The following is an 18,136-nucleotide window of genomic DNA, read 5'->3' on the forward strand; positions in this document are numbered from 1 at the left end:
ACCCGGTTTCGGTCCGAACTTCCGGAAAAGTTCGGTTCGCAGCGAATCCGAACTTCACCGGGTTCGGCCGAACCCGTTTTGACCGAACCCGGTCAAAAATATTATACAAATCGGCAGCCACTTATCTCTATCAATCACTGATGGAGAAAAGAGGCTGCTGATTAAAAATAAAATAAAAAGCATTTCATACGTACCTGGTCGTTGTCTTGCGGACGAGTCCCTCTTCTTCCTCCAGTCTGACCTTCTTTTCTGACGCGGCAGCCTGTGATTGGCTGCAGAGGCCTCTGCAGCCTGTGATTGGCTGCAGAGGCCTCTGCAGCCCGTGATTGGCTGCAGCGCCGCTCACATGGGCTGCATCGTCATCAAGGAATGTCGGGCCGGATGTCGCGAGGGACGCGTCACCAAGGCAACGGCCAGGAGACCGGACTGGAGGAAGCAGGGAGTTCCCGGTAAGTATGAACGTCTTTTTTTTTTTACAGGTACTCTATATTGTGATCGGTAGTCACTGTCCAGGGTGCTGAAACAGTTACTGCCGATCAGTTAACTCTTTCAGCACCCTGCAGAGTGACTATTTACTGACGTCGCCTAGCAACGCTGCCGTAATGACGGGTGCACACATGTAGCCACCCGTCATTACGGGGCCTCATGCACACGACCGTAAAAACACCCGTTATTACGGGTCGTAATTACGACCCGAAATAGCGGGCCCATAGACTTCTGTTAGCCACGGGTACCTTCCCGGGAAGGTGCCCGTGCCGTTAAAAAGATAGAACATGTTCTATTTTTTTATTTTACGGGCCGTGCTCGTAATTACGACTCGTAATTACGAGCACGGCCGGCCACGGGCAGCCGGCCACTTTTGCGAGCCATGCTGTTATTATAAGGGTATGTTCACACGACAGCGTCTGTTACGGCTGAAATTACGGGGATGTTTCCGCCTGTAAACATCCCCGTAATTTCAGCCGTTACGGCATGTGCAGGCGCTTGAACGCCGCGACCATTACGGACGTAATTGGCGCTGCTATTCATTGGAGTCAGTGAATAACGGCTCCAATTACGGCCAAAGAAGTGACAGGTCATTTCTTTGACGCGGGGCGTAAATATACGCCTCGTGTGAACAGACAAATGTCTGCCCATTGCTTTCAATGGGCAGATGTTTGTCAGCGCTATCGAGGCGCTATTTTCGGACATAATTCGGGGCAAAAACGCCCGAATTACGTCCGTAATTAGTGCGTGTGAACATACCCTGTGTTCACACGCACTAATTACGGACGTAATTCGGGCGTTTTTTCCCCGAATTACGCCCGAAAATAGAACATGTTCTATTTTTTTAACGGCACGGGCACCTTCCCGTGAGAAAACGGGAAGGTACCCGTGGGTAACAGAAGTCTGTGAGCCCGTTATTGCGGGTCGTAATTACGACCCGCAATAACGGGTGTTTTTACGGTCGTGTGCATAATGGGAGCACGGCTTGGAAAAACGACCGGCTGCCTGTGGCCGGCCGTGCTCATCTCCTGAAATACTCTGTGCTGCCTTAAACTCTGTGGACAGGTCAGGATCCTGTTTCTTTTAAATGCTGCTAGGGAACCCGCTCGATCCACTATATAAGGCTTTGCTACAGTGCAGCATTTAAAAGAAACAGGATCCTGACCTGTCCACAGAGTTTAAGGCAGCACAGAGTATTTCAGGAGATGAGCGTGCAGATTCAGTGCTGCTGTGAACTCTGCTCTTACCATTACGTAGCTCTCAGTCTGTTACCTCTCCTCCACTACTGTCCTCAATAACACCTTCATGATTGGCAAGTCACCACGTAACGGTAAGAGCAGAGTTCACAGCAGCACAGAGTATTTCAGGAGATGAGCGTGCGGATCTTGTGCGCGGTGGTGACTTGCCAATCATGTGAAGGTGTTCTTGAGGACAGGAGTGGAGGAGAGGTAACAGACTGAGAGCTACGTAATGGTAAGAGCAGAGTTCACAGCAGCACAGAATATTTCAGGAGAGGAGCGTGCAGATTCTGTGCTGCTGTGAACTCTGCTCTTACCATTACGTAGCTCAGTCTGTTACCTCTCCTCCACTCCTGTCCTCAATAACACCTTCACAAGATTGGCAAGTCACCACTCCGCACATGATCCGCACGCTCATCTCCTGAAATACTCTGTGCTGCTGTGAACTCTGCTCTTACCATTACGTGGTGACTTGCCAATCATGTGAAGGTGTTCTTGAGGACAGGAGTGGAGGAGAGGTAACAGACTGAAAGCTACGTAATGGTAAGAGCAGAGTTCACAGCAGCACTGAATCTGCACGCTCATCTCCTGAAATACTCTGTGCTGCCTTAAACTCTATGGACAGGTCAGGATCCTCTTTCTTTTAAATGCTGCACTATAGCGCATCCTTATATAGTGGATCGAGCGGGTTCCCCAGCAGCATTTAAAAGAAACAGTGTGTGTGTTTGGGTATGTGTCTTTGTCTGTTTTTGTTTTTATATGTGTGTGTGTGTTTGTGTATATGTGTTTGTGTATATGTTTGTGTATATGTGTGTGTATGTGTATATGTTTGTGTGTAGATGTTTGTGTGTGTGTGTTTTTGTATATGTGTGTGTTTGTGTATATATGGGTGTGTTTGTTTATATGTGTGTATATGTGTGTTTGTGTATATGTGTGTGTTTGTGTATGGTTGTTTGTGTATGTGTGCGTGTATATATGTGTGTAGGTGAGTAGAAGTATTGTTATTGTTCACATTGATAACTGTTTTTTTATGTTGTTGCAGATTTTGATATACCGATTGGACTACATCTTCGATTCGTTGGACTACATCTTCGATTCGTTGGACTACTGCGTAGATCTACGTTTTTTCAAATTTTAATAAAATGGTTAACGAGGGTTTTGTTGGGGATTTCTTATTTCAATAAAAAAGAATTGTCTTTGTGTTTTTTTTTAAACTTTATTAGTGCCTAGATAATGGCAGTTGGCTGATTGACAGCGTCCATTATTAAGGCGGTACTTAGTGTTAGCCGGTGCAGAGGCTAGCACTAACCACCCATTATTACCCTGGTACCCACCACCACCAGGGGTGCCGGGAAGAGCTTGGTACGATCCAGTACCCGACCATCTGTTGTGATGGTCGGGTACTGGGGCGGCCGTAGGCTGGTATTATGAGGCTGGGAAGGGCCAAAAACAGTGGACCTTTCCACCCTTGTAATGCTAGGCTGCTGCTGCTGTGTTGTATCGGGCTGGTTATAAAAATGGGGGGGACCCCACGTCGTTTTTTTTTTTAATTTAACAAATTTAACAATAGACGTTGGGTCCCCCACATTTTTAATAACCAGCCATATACAAGGCCGCAGCAGTCTGGCATTACATGGGTGGGAAGGGCCACTGGTTTTGTCCATTCCCAGGCTAATAACACTGTGTTGTATGTGGCTGGTTATGATAAATTGGGTGGAACCCCATGTCTTTTTAAAAAAAAAAAATAAATAAATAAATAATTTAAAAAAATGACGTGGGGTCCCCCCCACTTTTATAACCAGCCAGATACAACACAGCAGCAGCAGCCTAGCATTACAAGGGTGGGAAGGTCCACTGTTTTTGGCCCTTCCCAGCCTCATAATACCAGCCTGCGGCCGCCCCAGAGCCCGACCATCACAACAGATGGTCGGGTACTGGATCGTACCTGGCTCTTCCCGGCACCCCTGGTGGTGGTGGGTACCGGGGTAATAATGGTGGTTAGTGTTAGCCGGCTAACACTAAGCCTCGCCTTAGTAATGGATGTTGTCACTCAGACAGCGGCCATTACTAAAGTGGTAGTAATAAAATTTGAAAAGACAAAGATATAGATAAAATATTTTATTGAATTAAAGCACCCCCAACACAACCCTCATTAACCATTTTATTGTAGAAAAAAAAACCGTCATCGAAGTAGTCCTCGAAACCGACGTAGTCAAAACACCAAACCTGTAAAAAAAATAAAAATGAAATAAAACATGTCGTAGGCTTAGATTCAGTTTAATGTGTGATACTGACTGTTATACCATGTATAGAAGCCTGCCGCGAAGTTGACTTAGATACAGGGCGCCAGCAGACAGTATCATACATGGCCATACAGACATATATACAAACAAACATACATGCAAACATACATACATACAAACATACATACATACATATATACAAGCATGCACATATATACATGCAAACATGCAAACTATCATACATACATGCATACACACACACATGAAACATACATACAAACATGCAAAGATACATACATACATATATACAAGCATGCACAAATATACATGCAAACATAAATACATGCAAACATAATTACATACATGCACATATATATAAACATACATGCAAACATACATGCAAAAATAAAAACATGCAAACATACATACATACATGACAACATACATACATACATGCAAACATACATACATGCACATATACATACAAACATGCAAATATACATACAAACATGCACATATATACATACATACATGACAACATACATGACAACATACATGACAACATACATACATACATACAAATATACATTCATGCAAACATGCATTCATGCAAACATACATAAATGCAAACATACATACATACATGCAAATATATACATGCAAATATACATACAAACATGCACATATATACATACATGCAAACATACATGCACATATATACATACATACATGACAACATACATACATACATACATACATGCATGCAAACATACATAAAATGCAAACATACATACATACAAACATACATTCATGCAAACATACATACATACATGCAAATATATACATGCAAATATACATGCACATATATACATACATGCCAACATACATACATGCAAACATACACACATGCAAACATACATACATGCAAATATATACATGCAAATATACATACAAACATGCACATATATACATACATGCCAACATACATGCAAACATGCATGCACATATATACATACATACATGACAACATACATACATACATACATACATACATGACAACATACATACATGACAACATACATACATGCAAACATACATTCATGCAAACATACATACATACATACATACATGCAAACATACATACATACATACATGACAACATACATACATACATACATACATACATGACAACATACATACATGACAACATACATACATGCAAACATACATTCATGCAAACATACATACATGCAAACATACATTCATGCAAACATATATACATACATGCCAACATACATGCAAACATACATGCACATATATATATATATATACATACATACATGACGACATACATGCCGAAAAAAATAAATAATATGTTCATACTTACTTTCCTCCTGTCCGGCCTCCAGCGATGACGTTTCATCCATGTCGCCGCTGCAGCCTGTGATTGGCTGCAGAGGCGGTCACGTGGGATGAAGCGTCATCCTGACGTGAGTGACCACCACTACAGCCTGTGATTGGCTGCAGCGGCGAAAGAGATGAAACGTCATCGCTGGAGGCCGGACAGGAGGAAAGTAAGTACGAACTTATTATTTTAATTTTTTTATTACATTTAAATTGTATTTTCCGCGCGCCGAGCATGAACTGTCAAGGTTGCTGAAAGAGTTAGTGCAGCCCATTAACTCTATCAGCACCCTGGACAGTAGCATGCTCGGCGCACGGAAGTGACAGGTTCGGTCCGAACTAGTTCGGTCCGAATCGAACTTTTTTGTGAAATTCGGCGAACTAGCCGAACCGAACTTTTGAAAAGTTCGCTCATCTCTAATCCTGTTCCTTTTTGACATCTCATATGTATAATTGCTTGTATTTATCACCACCACTCTTTGTATGTCTGTTTTTTTGTTTGTTTGTCTGTTAATACGTCAGTATGTCAACGTCCTAGACATGTTTCTGATATCTAAAGGTGCCAATTTTTCTGTGTTCTGTATACAATACTGTGAGACTGTATCATTGGGATGTTGTACACTTTTGTATTGTACTTTGGAAAAATAAAAACCAATTGAATTTAAAATCCACATAATCTAAGACAAGAATATAGATCAACATTGAACCAGTTTACACTTAGGCCTCCTGCACACGACGGCCGCGAATAGCCACCTGTATTTGCGGGCCGTAGTTCCATATAAAGTATGGGAGAACGGTCCATAAAAAGCAAAACATATGACATGTCCTGTCTTTTGCAGAGCCTTTGTATGGCACAAACACCTTCCCGTAAATATATGCAAAGGTGTCCGTTGCCAATAGAAATGATAGTTCCTAAATATGGTCCGTAATTACGGACCATAATTATGGATGAATTTTACGGTCGCGTGCATGGGGCCTTAGGCTGTGTGAATATGAGACAATTAGATAGGTATACAACTGAAAAAAAGTATAATGCAGTTACTGCATATTTAGCCCTATTATAAGAGTTACTTATTGGTGGTTCACAAGCAACAAACATACCATATAGGTAAAGTAAAGTGATGGATGTTTCTGAATTAGATGATAGAAGCAGTGCACTATAGGATATATATTAGCCTGTGTCCTAATGTAAAGTTATCAAAGCGCCGTCATACTTTAACTGTCAGTTCACGCGTTGCGTAAATACTGCGGTTTTCCGCAACTGAATTCATTGCGGAAAATCTGCAGCATAATGCAGTAGCAGCAAAGGGGATGAGATAGAACAAATCTGATCCACACACTGCGTAAATACTGAGTGGATAAAACGCTTATAAATTGAGATGCTGTGCAGAATTTTATTCCGCAGCATGCCAACTGTATTTGCGGAAACGCTGCTTATTTGTTGTGGGTATTCCCTATTGAATTGGGAGGTAAAACCCACAATAAATATCAGTTGTTGTGTTTTTTGCGGCGAGTTCACAGCGATTCCACTGCAAAAAAACGCAACTGTAAAAAAAAAAAAAGGACGTTTCATCCCATGTGACCGCTGCAGCCAGGGCCGCACCAACCATGAGGTGAGATGAGCATCTCGCCTCAGGTGGCACCCTGCTGCCTCTCTAGCCCCCTCCAGCACTATAGGACTCAGACACAATTACATGCATAAGCACTGAATGGCGGGACACGTTCCGTTCCCCACTATTCAGAACCTTTCGCTGATGTAAGCGGAGTGATGTCGTCATCGCGCCGCTTGCGTCATTGAATGGCAGTGCAAGGCAGCCTGCCAATCAGCGCCTTTCAACGACGCAGCGTTGAAAGGCACTGATTGTCTGGGCAGAATGACTTGCCCTGCCACTCAGCGCCTTTTGATGATGCAAGCGGCGTGTTGTCGTCATCGCGCTGCTTGTTTTTTTTGGGCTAAAAGTGTGAGGGGCTATATGTGCAGCACTATCTATACGGGATAGGGTTGTATGTGGGGGCTATATGTGCAGCACTATCTATAGGGTGGCTATATGTGCAGCACTATCGACAGGGGCTAGGGCTGTATGTGGGGCTATATGAGGAGCACTATCTACAGGGGGTCTATATGTGCAGCACTATCTACAGGGGGTAAGGGAGTATGTGGGGGCTATATGAGGAGCACTAACTACAGGGGGGCTATATGTGCAGCACCATCTACAAAGTGGTAGGGCTGTATGTGGGGGCTATATGAGGAGCACTATCTACAGGAGGGGCTATATGTGGAGCACTATCTACAGGGGTGGGGACTATATGTGGATCACTATCTACAGGGTGGGGCTGTATGTGGGGGCTATATTGGAGCACTATCTACAGGGGGGTGGGGATATATATTGAGCACCATCTGCAGGGGGTGGGGGCTATATGTGGAGCATTATCTGCAGGGGATGGGGGCTATATGTGGTGCACTATCTACAGGGGGTAAGGTTGTATGTTGGGGGCTATATGTGCCGCACAATCTACAGGGGGTACAGCTGTATGTGGGAGCTTTATGAGGAGCACTATCTACAGGGGGCTATATGTGCAGCACTATCTATAGGTGGTAGGGCTGCATTTGTGGGCTATATGAGGATCACGATCTACAGGGGGTATATGTGGAGCACTATCCACAGGGGGTTAGGGCTGTATGTGGGGGCTATATGAGGAGTACTATCTACAGGGGGGCTATATGTGGTTAACTATCTACAGGGGGTGGGCGCTGTATGTGGAGCACTATCTACAGGGTGGGGCTGTATGTGGGGGCTATATGTCGACCACTATTTACAGGGGGGCATGTATGTGGTGGCTATATGTGAAGCATGATCTACAGGGGGTGGGGGCTATATGTGGAGCACTATCTACAGGTGGTGGGGGGTTATATGTGAAGCACTATCTACAGGGGGTACGGGCTATATGTAGAGCCCTATCTACAGGGGGTGGGGGCTATATGTGGAGCACCATCTACAGGGAGCTATCTACAGGGGCTCTATGGGGGCAGTATCTACAACTGGCTCTATGTGGGGCACTCTCTACAGGGGGCTATATGTGGGGCACTACCTACAGGGGGCTTTATAGGGGCACTATCTACAGGGGGCACTGTGTGTGTGTGTGTGTGTGTGTGTGTGTGTGTGTGTGTGTGTGTGTGAGTGTGTGTGTGTGTGTGTGTGTGTGTGTGTGTGTTTATGGGACACAGTTTATGGCCCTATTATAATCAGGGACACAGTGTTATTATAATTAATGGTGCAGTGCATGGCGCTATTATATTTAGGGGCGTAGTGTGTCTCACCATAAGATAAGAATTTTATCTTCGTTTATAGGTGCAGAAATGTTTGAAAAGTGAGAAGCTGAAGACAGCTGAGCGGAAAACTGCTGAAAAGGTCCATGGCAGGGAGAAGTCGTCATAGAGATCTGGACCAGATGGTGAGTCACTTAATGTAAATGTTTATTCTACCTCTAATCAGTAATGTAGTCACTGTATGATCTGCAGCTAGATGATGGGTGGTATGATTTTTTGTTTTTTTTGTGAGGCTGCTAGTGATGTAGAACAGCCAGGGGGTGGGGCGCCATTTCAATTCTCGCCCGTTTGCAGCAAAAAAGCTAGAATCGTCCCTGGCTGCAGATAATCACAGGCTGTAGTGGTGGTCACATGGGATGAAATGTCATCCAAGCCGGTTCCTGGGTTGACGTTTCATCACATGTGACCGCCTCTGCAGCCAATGACTGGCTGCAGCGGTCTCCTGGGCTGAAACGTCAACCTTTTACGCAGCATATACGCCCCGTATGAACTCAGCTAATGGATGTATAGACAAATGGTCACTTCATAGAACATGTTAGCCCACCTAAAACTTGGTGCTTAAAGTTTCACTTGCTGCCTCTATCAACTAACTACCCCCACCCTTAAAAAAAGAGGATATTCACAGAAAAGTATTAAAGCCAAAATTTTCATTTAAACCAAGTTGGGCTAAAGTGAACAATCTGTAGATCCTTCTGCTGTCAATCCCACAAAATCAAAGAAGCTTGTGGTTGCATAGGTTAAAACTCTTGAAATGTTTAGGTATTGTTTTTAATTTTGTGACGTCTTCTTCTGTCGCAACATTCTTAATGTTTTTGATGTGTTCCTGTACCCCCACCCTGAATTCTCTAGTTGTAAGCCCAAAATAGTTATTTTTGCAAGGGCAAATGGCATAATAATAATAATAATAATAATAATAATAATAATAATAATAATAATAATAATAATAATAATAAATGACTGAAGTGAAACTACAAGAGATATGTTGTGTAATTTGAAACATTTTTTTTATGTTTTGAGTCTTCAAAATCAAAGGATCTGTCTATATTGGTGCAGGCTTTGCATGTTCCACGTGGGAAGCATCCTCATCTTGGACCTTTGGTACCCCAAAAGTTGGTTGTCTCAGGTATATAATGGTTATGAATGAGCTGATCCTTAAGACTTTTAACCTTCCTTGCTGTTATTTGGGGGTATGAGACTAAGCTGTTTTTCAAAAACAGGATCCGCAAGAAAAATTTGCCAATGTTTTAAAAAAATCTCAGTCATGTTGGACCATTGGGGGTGGTAAATAGTGATCATCCTTGGATGATTCTCTGTCTTAGGTCTCATGTTGGGGCAGAGTAAACTTTGTCTTGTTTTAGATTGTTCTCTCCTCTAACCTTTTTGATGGTTTTATTAGAGAAAAGTCCCTCTTGCAATCTAACTCTTAGGTCCTCAGCTTGATCCTCACATTTTTTTTGTCATAGAGCAGATTATTTTCATATGTAGGAACTGTTCTTCAGGAATCCCTCTAATAGTAGAGGGTAAGTGAGCTGATTAAGCATGAAGTAATGAGTTTACTGACGTCGCTTTTCTGAAGACATCTGTCTCCAAGTTACCGAGATCGCCTGTCTGAATTTTTATGTCCAGAAAATCATTTTCTCTTAACATTTACTGTATATGTAAGTTTCACATTGATATCATTATTATTCAACCTCCAGGTCCAGGTCATCTATTTTCCCATTCCAGATGAATAGAACATCGTCTATATATATGGTTTTATACTGTGTCTGGACGTCCCCCTACTATGCATTTTAATGTACTAAACAATGATAAGTGTTCAGACGTTTAGTGCCCGTATTCGCCAATCACGGGCACCTTGCATGGTCAGCATTTTGCTTTTTTGGCATGTTCATATTTAAACACCTTTATATTTAATGAGTTTACAATTGAATAACATTGTTTTCTGGATACCTGAGCAATTGACTTACATCAAAATAATTGATTTTAGTGTTGCATTAACGTTTGCAATAAAGCACAGCTATAGGATAAACCTGCACAAATATCTAATGGAATAATGATATGTTTCTAATCTATTTTACACTGTAGATAAAGCATTCAATTATGGAGCCAACACAATTAAAAAAGTGCAATTTTGTATTTCTCCTTTTAGCAGTCAATAATGCAGAGGGCTACAAGGTTTTGGCAATTTATTCCTGGAATTAATTGTAAGATATTCTCTGAGCCTCTGGGGAGCTGAGATTAGTACTTTTACTGTTTTATGAACTCCAATTAGTCAGCAGTATTAAAAACATTCTCAAAGATGTGACTTTACTTTTACATTTATATTCCGAGTTGGTAAATTGGAATCTGACTTCATTCCTTGATTGATTAGATGTAGAAGAGATGAGCTTCCTGCTATATCATTGCCTCCTAACAGCCATCTCAGTAATAAAACTTCAGAATGTTAGAAGATAATGTTTATAAACTCTAGAATGACATGTATCATGATGCACCAAGCAATCAGTCACTTCCTCCAGATGACCAGATGATAATGATTTATGGCCTTATTTCCATCAATGTATGCTGGTATTGAAGTTATTTTTTGGCTGTTCTTGCTGCTGTCAAAACAAATCAATAAATGTCCCTTTTATACAATGTGATGTATTACAATTTATTAATATCTTTTTGAAACAAAAGACTACAAAATCTTACAGCAACCAGTCGTTTGTGTTATTGAAGTGCACACCTTAATCTTTTATTAACCTCTGGAATTATGTAGCTATGCAATAAACCATTTCTCAATAAATGTACTCTGTTACTCCGATTGGACAACCCCTTTTCAGATTGCAGGTCTACTACTGGGTATCCCCCTCCATAATCACCTTTATAACCATGCAGAGGTGGACACAGACTGCAGAGGGCCCCTGTGCAAAGAATGAGCCTGGGCCCCCCATAATCTAATCCCGCCCGGGCGCATATTAAACTATACAAATCTATGTTGCACATTTTATTACTAGTTTAAAACACATATAACAAATATAAATAATGCAAATAATGTTACTGAATAATACCCCCACACAATAACCACATAGGGACTGAATAATACCCCCATACTGATTCTGAGTAATACCGCCACACCATAACCACATAGTGACTGAATAATACCCCCATACTGTTACTGAATAAAAACCACTATACAAAGACCAATATTACCACCATATAGTGACCACATAGTGGTAGATGCCAGTTATACACAGGAGCTCTGCAGACGATATAGGTGATTACAGCACATTTATATTTAGTGACTCACAGGTGATGTTTCCTCTGATCAGAGTTGTTCCCTTTCCCTTTTCTTCTCCATCCGGCCAAGACCACTGTGATGATTTATTCCATCCACGACTCGCCATGTTGGTTTCTCGCTTTTCCAGCACCATCCACACCTATACCCCATCCTCTAAACAAACTCGTAATCCACAGTGCCCCAGATGGTAATAATGATCCCTCAGTGCTCGACACAATAAAAGTGCCCCATCAGTAACCGTGCCCCCTTTGTGCCCCCACAGTAATAATGCTGCCTTGTATATAGCGCTACAGCATCCCCTGTAGATAGCGCAACACAGCCCTCCCCGCTTGTAGATAGTGTAGACAGCTCACTTCTTGTATATAGTGCCATCCAGGCCCCCCTTGTATATAGTACCACACAGTCCCCCTTTGTATAGTGACACACAGCTCCCCCCTTGTATATAGTGACACACAGCTCCCCCCCCTTGTATATAGTTTCACAAAGCTCCCTCCCCCCTGCATATTGTCACTCAGCCACCCTCCACTTGTATATAGGGCTACACAGCTCCCCTCCCCTTGCATACAGTGCCACACAGCCCCCTCCTCTTGTATATAGTGCTACACAGCCCCCTCCCCTTGTATAAAGTGCCACACAGCTCCCCCTGTATATAGTGTCACACAGCTCCCTCCTCCCCTTGTATATAGTGCCACACAGCTCCCTCCCCCTTGTATATAGTCACACAGCTCCCTCCTCCCCTTGTATATAGTGACATAGCCCCTCCTCCCCTTGTATATAGTGCCACACAGCTCCCCCTCCCCTTGTATATAGTGTCACACAGCTTCCTCCCCCACTGTATATAGTCACACATCTCCCCCTCACCTTGTATATCGTGTCCCACATCTCCCTCCTCTCCTTGTATATAGTGTCATAAAGCTCCCTTCCCCTTTTATATAGTGCCACACAGCTCCCTCCCCCTTGTATGTAGTGTCACACAGCTCCCTCCACCCTGTATATTGTCACACATCTCCCCCTCCCCTTGTATATAGTGTCACACTCCTCCCCCCCCCCTTGTATATAGTGCCACACAGCCCCCCTCCCTTTGTATATAATGTCACACAGCTCAGCTCCTTCCCCTTGTATATTGTCACACATCTTTCCTCCTCCGCTTGTATATACTGTCAAACAGCTCCCTCCCCTCTTGTATATAGGGACACCCCGCTCCCCCTCCCCTTGTATATAGTGCCACATGGCGATACCCCCCTGTTTCAGGTAGTGCCACACAGCTTCTCCCCCTCCCCTTGTATATAGTGCCACACAGTTCCCCTTTGTATAGTGACACACAGTTCCCCCCTTGTATATAGTGACACACAGCTCCCCCCTCCCATTGTATATAGTTTCACAAAGCTCCCTCCCCCCTGCATATTGTCACTCAGCCACCCTCCACTTGTATATAGGGCTACACAGCTCCCCTCCCCTTGCATACAGTGCCACACAGCCCCCTCCTCTTGTATATATTGCTACACAGCCCCCTCCCCTTGTATAAAGTGCCACACAGCTCCCCCTGTATATAGTGTCACACAGCTCCCTCCTCCCCTTGTATATAGTGCCACACAGCCCCCCACCCCTTGTATATAGTGCCACACAGCTCCCTCCCCCTTTTATATAGTCACACAGCTCCCTCCTCCCCTTGTATGTAGTGACATAGCCCCTCCTCCCCTTGTATATAGTGCCACACAGCTCCCCCTCCCCTTGTATATAGTGTCACACAGCTTCCTCCCCCACTGTATATAGTCACACATCTCCCCCTCACCTTGTATATCGTGTCCCACATCTCCCTCCTCTCCTTGTATATAGTGTCATAAAGCTCCTTATCCCCTTTTATATAGTGCCACACAGCTCCCTCCCCCTTGTATGTAGTGTCACACAGCTCCGTCCACCCTGTATATTGTCACACCTCTCCCCCTCCCCTTGTATATAGTGTCAAACTCCTCCCCCCCTTGTATATAGTGCCACACAGCCCCCCTCCCTTTGTATATAATGTCACACAGCACAGCTCCTTCCCCTTGTATATTGTCACACATCTTCCCTCCTCCCCTTGTATATACTGTCAAACAGCTCCCTCTCCTCTTGTATATAGGGACATCCCGCTCCCCCTCCCCTTGTATATAGTGCCACATGGCGATACCCCCCTGTTTCTGGTAGTGCCACACAGCTTCTCCCCCTCCCCTTGTATATAGTGCCACCCTGCTCCCCCCCTGTATATTGTCACATAGCCCCCCCAAAAAAAACAAAAAGCAAATCTACTTACCTTGCCCCGTTCCCGTGACTAACAGATCACTGCATAGACCCCGGGGGGACGTATGCAAAGACCATCGTGATGCAGTAACGTCATCACACTGGCCTGGGCAGGGAGTCTTCCCAGCGCCTTATATGCTGCAGGCCTAACGTGGCCTGCAGCCTATAGTATTCAGTTGTATCTGGGTCCCAAGGACGCAGATACAATTGAATGTGGCTGTCGCTAGCGCTAGCGACACCACCGGGCATGAGGGGGCCCGTGCTGCCCAGCCCGTAAATGCGATATGCCGGGCAGTGTGGGCCTCCTTATGCCTCGGGCATGAGGGCCCAGAGAGGATGGGGGCCCTGTGCTGATCTATTTGCACAGCGTTTAGGGCAGCTGAGCGGGCCCCTACCCCCTCCGGGCCCCTGTGCAGCTAAACCGGCTGCACTGGCAATATATCCGCCCCTGTAACCATGGGAACCACATGGTAAATGCTCATTTCTCCTTTAGGGCATGGCCAGACGTGGCGGAATTGCTCTGGAATTCCGCTGCGGACATTCCGCAGCGGAAATCCGCAGCGGACCCGTTTCTCCATTGCCTTCCACAGCTTTTTAGTAGGGTGCGTTTGCACGTTGCGGAAAATTCAGCTGCGGAGCATAGGCTGTGGTGCGGAATTTGGTGTTCGCAGCATACAATGGTTGTTGCAGACATGTGGCGGACTGGTTGCGGACTCATTGCAGAATTTCTCCATTGACTTCAATGGAGATTCAAAATTCCGCAATTAAGTCCCCAGATGTTATGTAGATGTTATGTGTGCTGCGGAGCATATTGGTTTTACTAACATGACATTTCTTCATTCTGGCTGGACCTATGTATTTCTAGGTCTACAGCCAGACTGAGGAAGTCAATGGGGCTCCCGTAATTACGAGTGACTACGTGTGTGCACCCATAATTACGGGTGACTATGTGTGTGCACCCGTAATTACGGGAGCGTTGCTACGCGACGTCAGTAAATAGTCACTGTCCAGGGTGCTGAAAGAGTTAAGCGATCAGCAGTAACTGTTTCTGCACCCTGGACAGTGACTACCGATCACAATATACATCAACCTGTAAAAAAAAATAGAAGTTCATACTTACCGATAACTCCCTGCTTCTTTCTCCAGTCCGGCGTCCCAGGATGACGTTTCAGTCTAAGTGACGGCTCCAGCCAATCACAGGCTGCAGCGGTCACATGGACTGCCGCGTCATCCAGGGAGGTCGGGCTGGATGCCGAAAGAGGGACGCGTCACCAAGACAACAGCCGGTAAGTATGAAATTCTGTTACTTTCACTAGGGAAAGTGCTGTCCCTTTTCTCTATCCTGCACTGATAGAGAGAAGGGAAGTACTTTCACCTCAATACGCAACGGCTAGTCCGCATCAATTTATTGCCCATTTTGGGCAGAGCCGCAACAGAATCTGCAACACAGATTCTGTGCGGCATTGATGCGGACAGTTGCGGAAGAAATAATGTGCACTACTAGTACTTTTGACAAGAGTGTGTCTGGTCCAGACATCCTCTTTAGCCACTTTCTGACCAGAGACTTTACCCCCCGTTCCTGAACAGGCACATTTTTAAGTTTTAGCCATGTGCCAATTTAAAAGCAAATTGTCGTTCTATTACTCTTCCAACCTTCATGTATTTGGTCTTGTTTTTCTTAGTACATATTGGGCTTCCATATTGTGTAAAAAAATGATAGATATATTTAACTTTTTTTAAATATAAGGAAAACTGGGAAAAAAATTTGAATATATGATTTTAGGTAATGTTCTTTGACATCTGGTGCATGCCACCGGGTAAACACACCTGAATACATATTTGCCAACTTCTGCAGACTTCAGCAATACCAAATATAGTTACATAGTTAGTAAAGTTTAAAAAATACATATGTACATTAAGTTCAACCAAGAGATGGGCGAAAGGGAAGGAATGAAACAAGAATTCTACACATTAACATAGGAGCGGATATTTTTTCGTTATAGGAGATTATCTAAGACTTTTTAAAATCCATCTACTGTCCCTGCTGTGACCAGCTCCTGCTGTGACTATTCCATAGATTCACAGTTCTAACAGTAAAGAAGGCTTGTCGCCTCTGCAGATTGAACCTTTTTTTCTCCAGACAGAGGAAGTGCCCCCTTATCTGTTGAGGGGGTTTCACTATATTTCTTGTATGGGCCATTCATATATTTATATAAGTTAATCATGCCCCCCCTTAGTCGTCAATTTTCAAGGCTAGATAGGTTTAATTATTTTAATGTTTCTGCCTAACTTAGATTATCCGTGCCCCTTATAAGTTTTGTTAGTCTTTTTTGTGTTTTTTCCAACTCCAGGGCATCCTTTCTATGAACTGGAGCCCAGGACTGAACTGCATATTCTAGATGAGGCCTCACTAATTCTTTGTAAAGTGGTGATATTATATCCCTGTCCCGCGAGTCCATGCCTTTCTTAATAAACTAAGAAAATGGAAAAAAGGAGGACCAATAGAAGGCGCTGCTATACCAAACTCGGTTTTTATTTGAAGTGTGATTATTGATAGGCTATGCGTTTCGACGCAGAACATGCGTCTTCATCAGGCCATGAACATACAAAAGAAACATCATATATATATATACAAGTAAGTGATAAAATATCAACCAATCACAAAAAGGAAACAGGGAGGGGACACGGGGAACTCCTACAGAGAGAAACGGACGGAATCCCACTAAAAAAACAAACAAATTTGATTAATAAAATGTGTGTGAATTTGATAAAAAGGCATGTATGATAAATGAATTTAAAATGAATTTAAAAAACAAAAATGACTGCTAACAAGTCCAATTTAATTGGTGTTTAAAGTGTGAGCCGTATTAAAAACACAACATCGCTAATTCTCATACGGCCAAAACATACTGATATAGTAATTTAAAATAAACCATAATGGTAAAATTGGGAGTATAGATAATAATGTATCCACTATTTGCTCCTTAATAAAGGCAAAAAAATCTAATTAACAATCCGATAGAAAAAACCGGCAAAACGGGCAAACGATATGAAAAGTGCTATAAATTTTATAAAAGAGCCAAATATTGTTCAATCAATTAAAAATGAAAATTACATTTAATAATTTAGTCTGACTATTCTGATTAAAAATCATGATAATAAAATCAAGAATTCATTCATAAAGGAGCGGAATACAAGTATGCGCCAGGAAGGCTAAACTAGTGGCGTCTTTGTAGTCATAGCAACAACAGTTTTATAAAGATAGGTACATGGAAAATATGTTAAATTGATAGAACGATTTATACTATATTCAAATCACACTAATTATCAATTTATACTGTAAGAAAAAACAAACCAATTGTCAAAATAAGCCTATATAAACCAATGTATTAATAAATAGTCACAAAAAAATGGGAGATGTGAAGGACGGCTAAACCCTTCAAAATATGATAAACTATTAAAGTCAGTATTTGATAAAAAATTAGAACCAATTAATAAAAATATATATATGTGACTATACCTCATAGTGATTAATTCTGAACCAAGTCTAAAAACACAATATAATAATGACCCAAGTATATCAGAAATTGGATGACATCCATGGCACTTAAATGCCATAATTTCAGATTAATATTAAGTTATATTATATTACTAGAGATTATTTTACCCAAAGTAAAATAAATGATGCGGAAAGTATGAATAGCATTACCGTAATGCAAGAGAGACGATTGTAAAGTGGATAATTTGATTATAAGAAAAAAACATATTGTTTAGTCAATTGAAAATAAATATAAATATACCACTTGGATGCAATAAATCCATATAAAATATGTAACTTTTGAAACAATCCATATTACGTTAAATAGGAGACCAATAAAAC

Source organism: Rhinoderma darwinii, chromosome 2 (assembly GCF_050947455.1).
Source record: "Rhinoderma darwinii isolate aRhiDar2 chromosome 2, aRhiDar2.hap1, whole genome shotgun sequence".
NCBI classification, from domain to species: domain Eukaryota; kingdom Metazoa; phylum Chordata; class Amphibia; order Anura; family Rhinodermatidae; genus Rhinoderma; species Rhinoderma darwinii.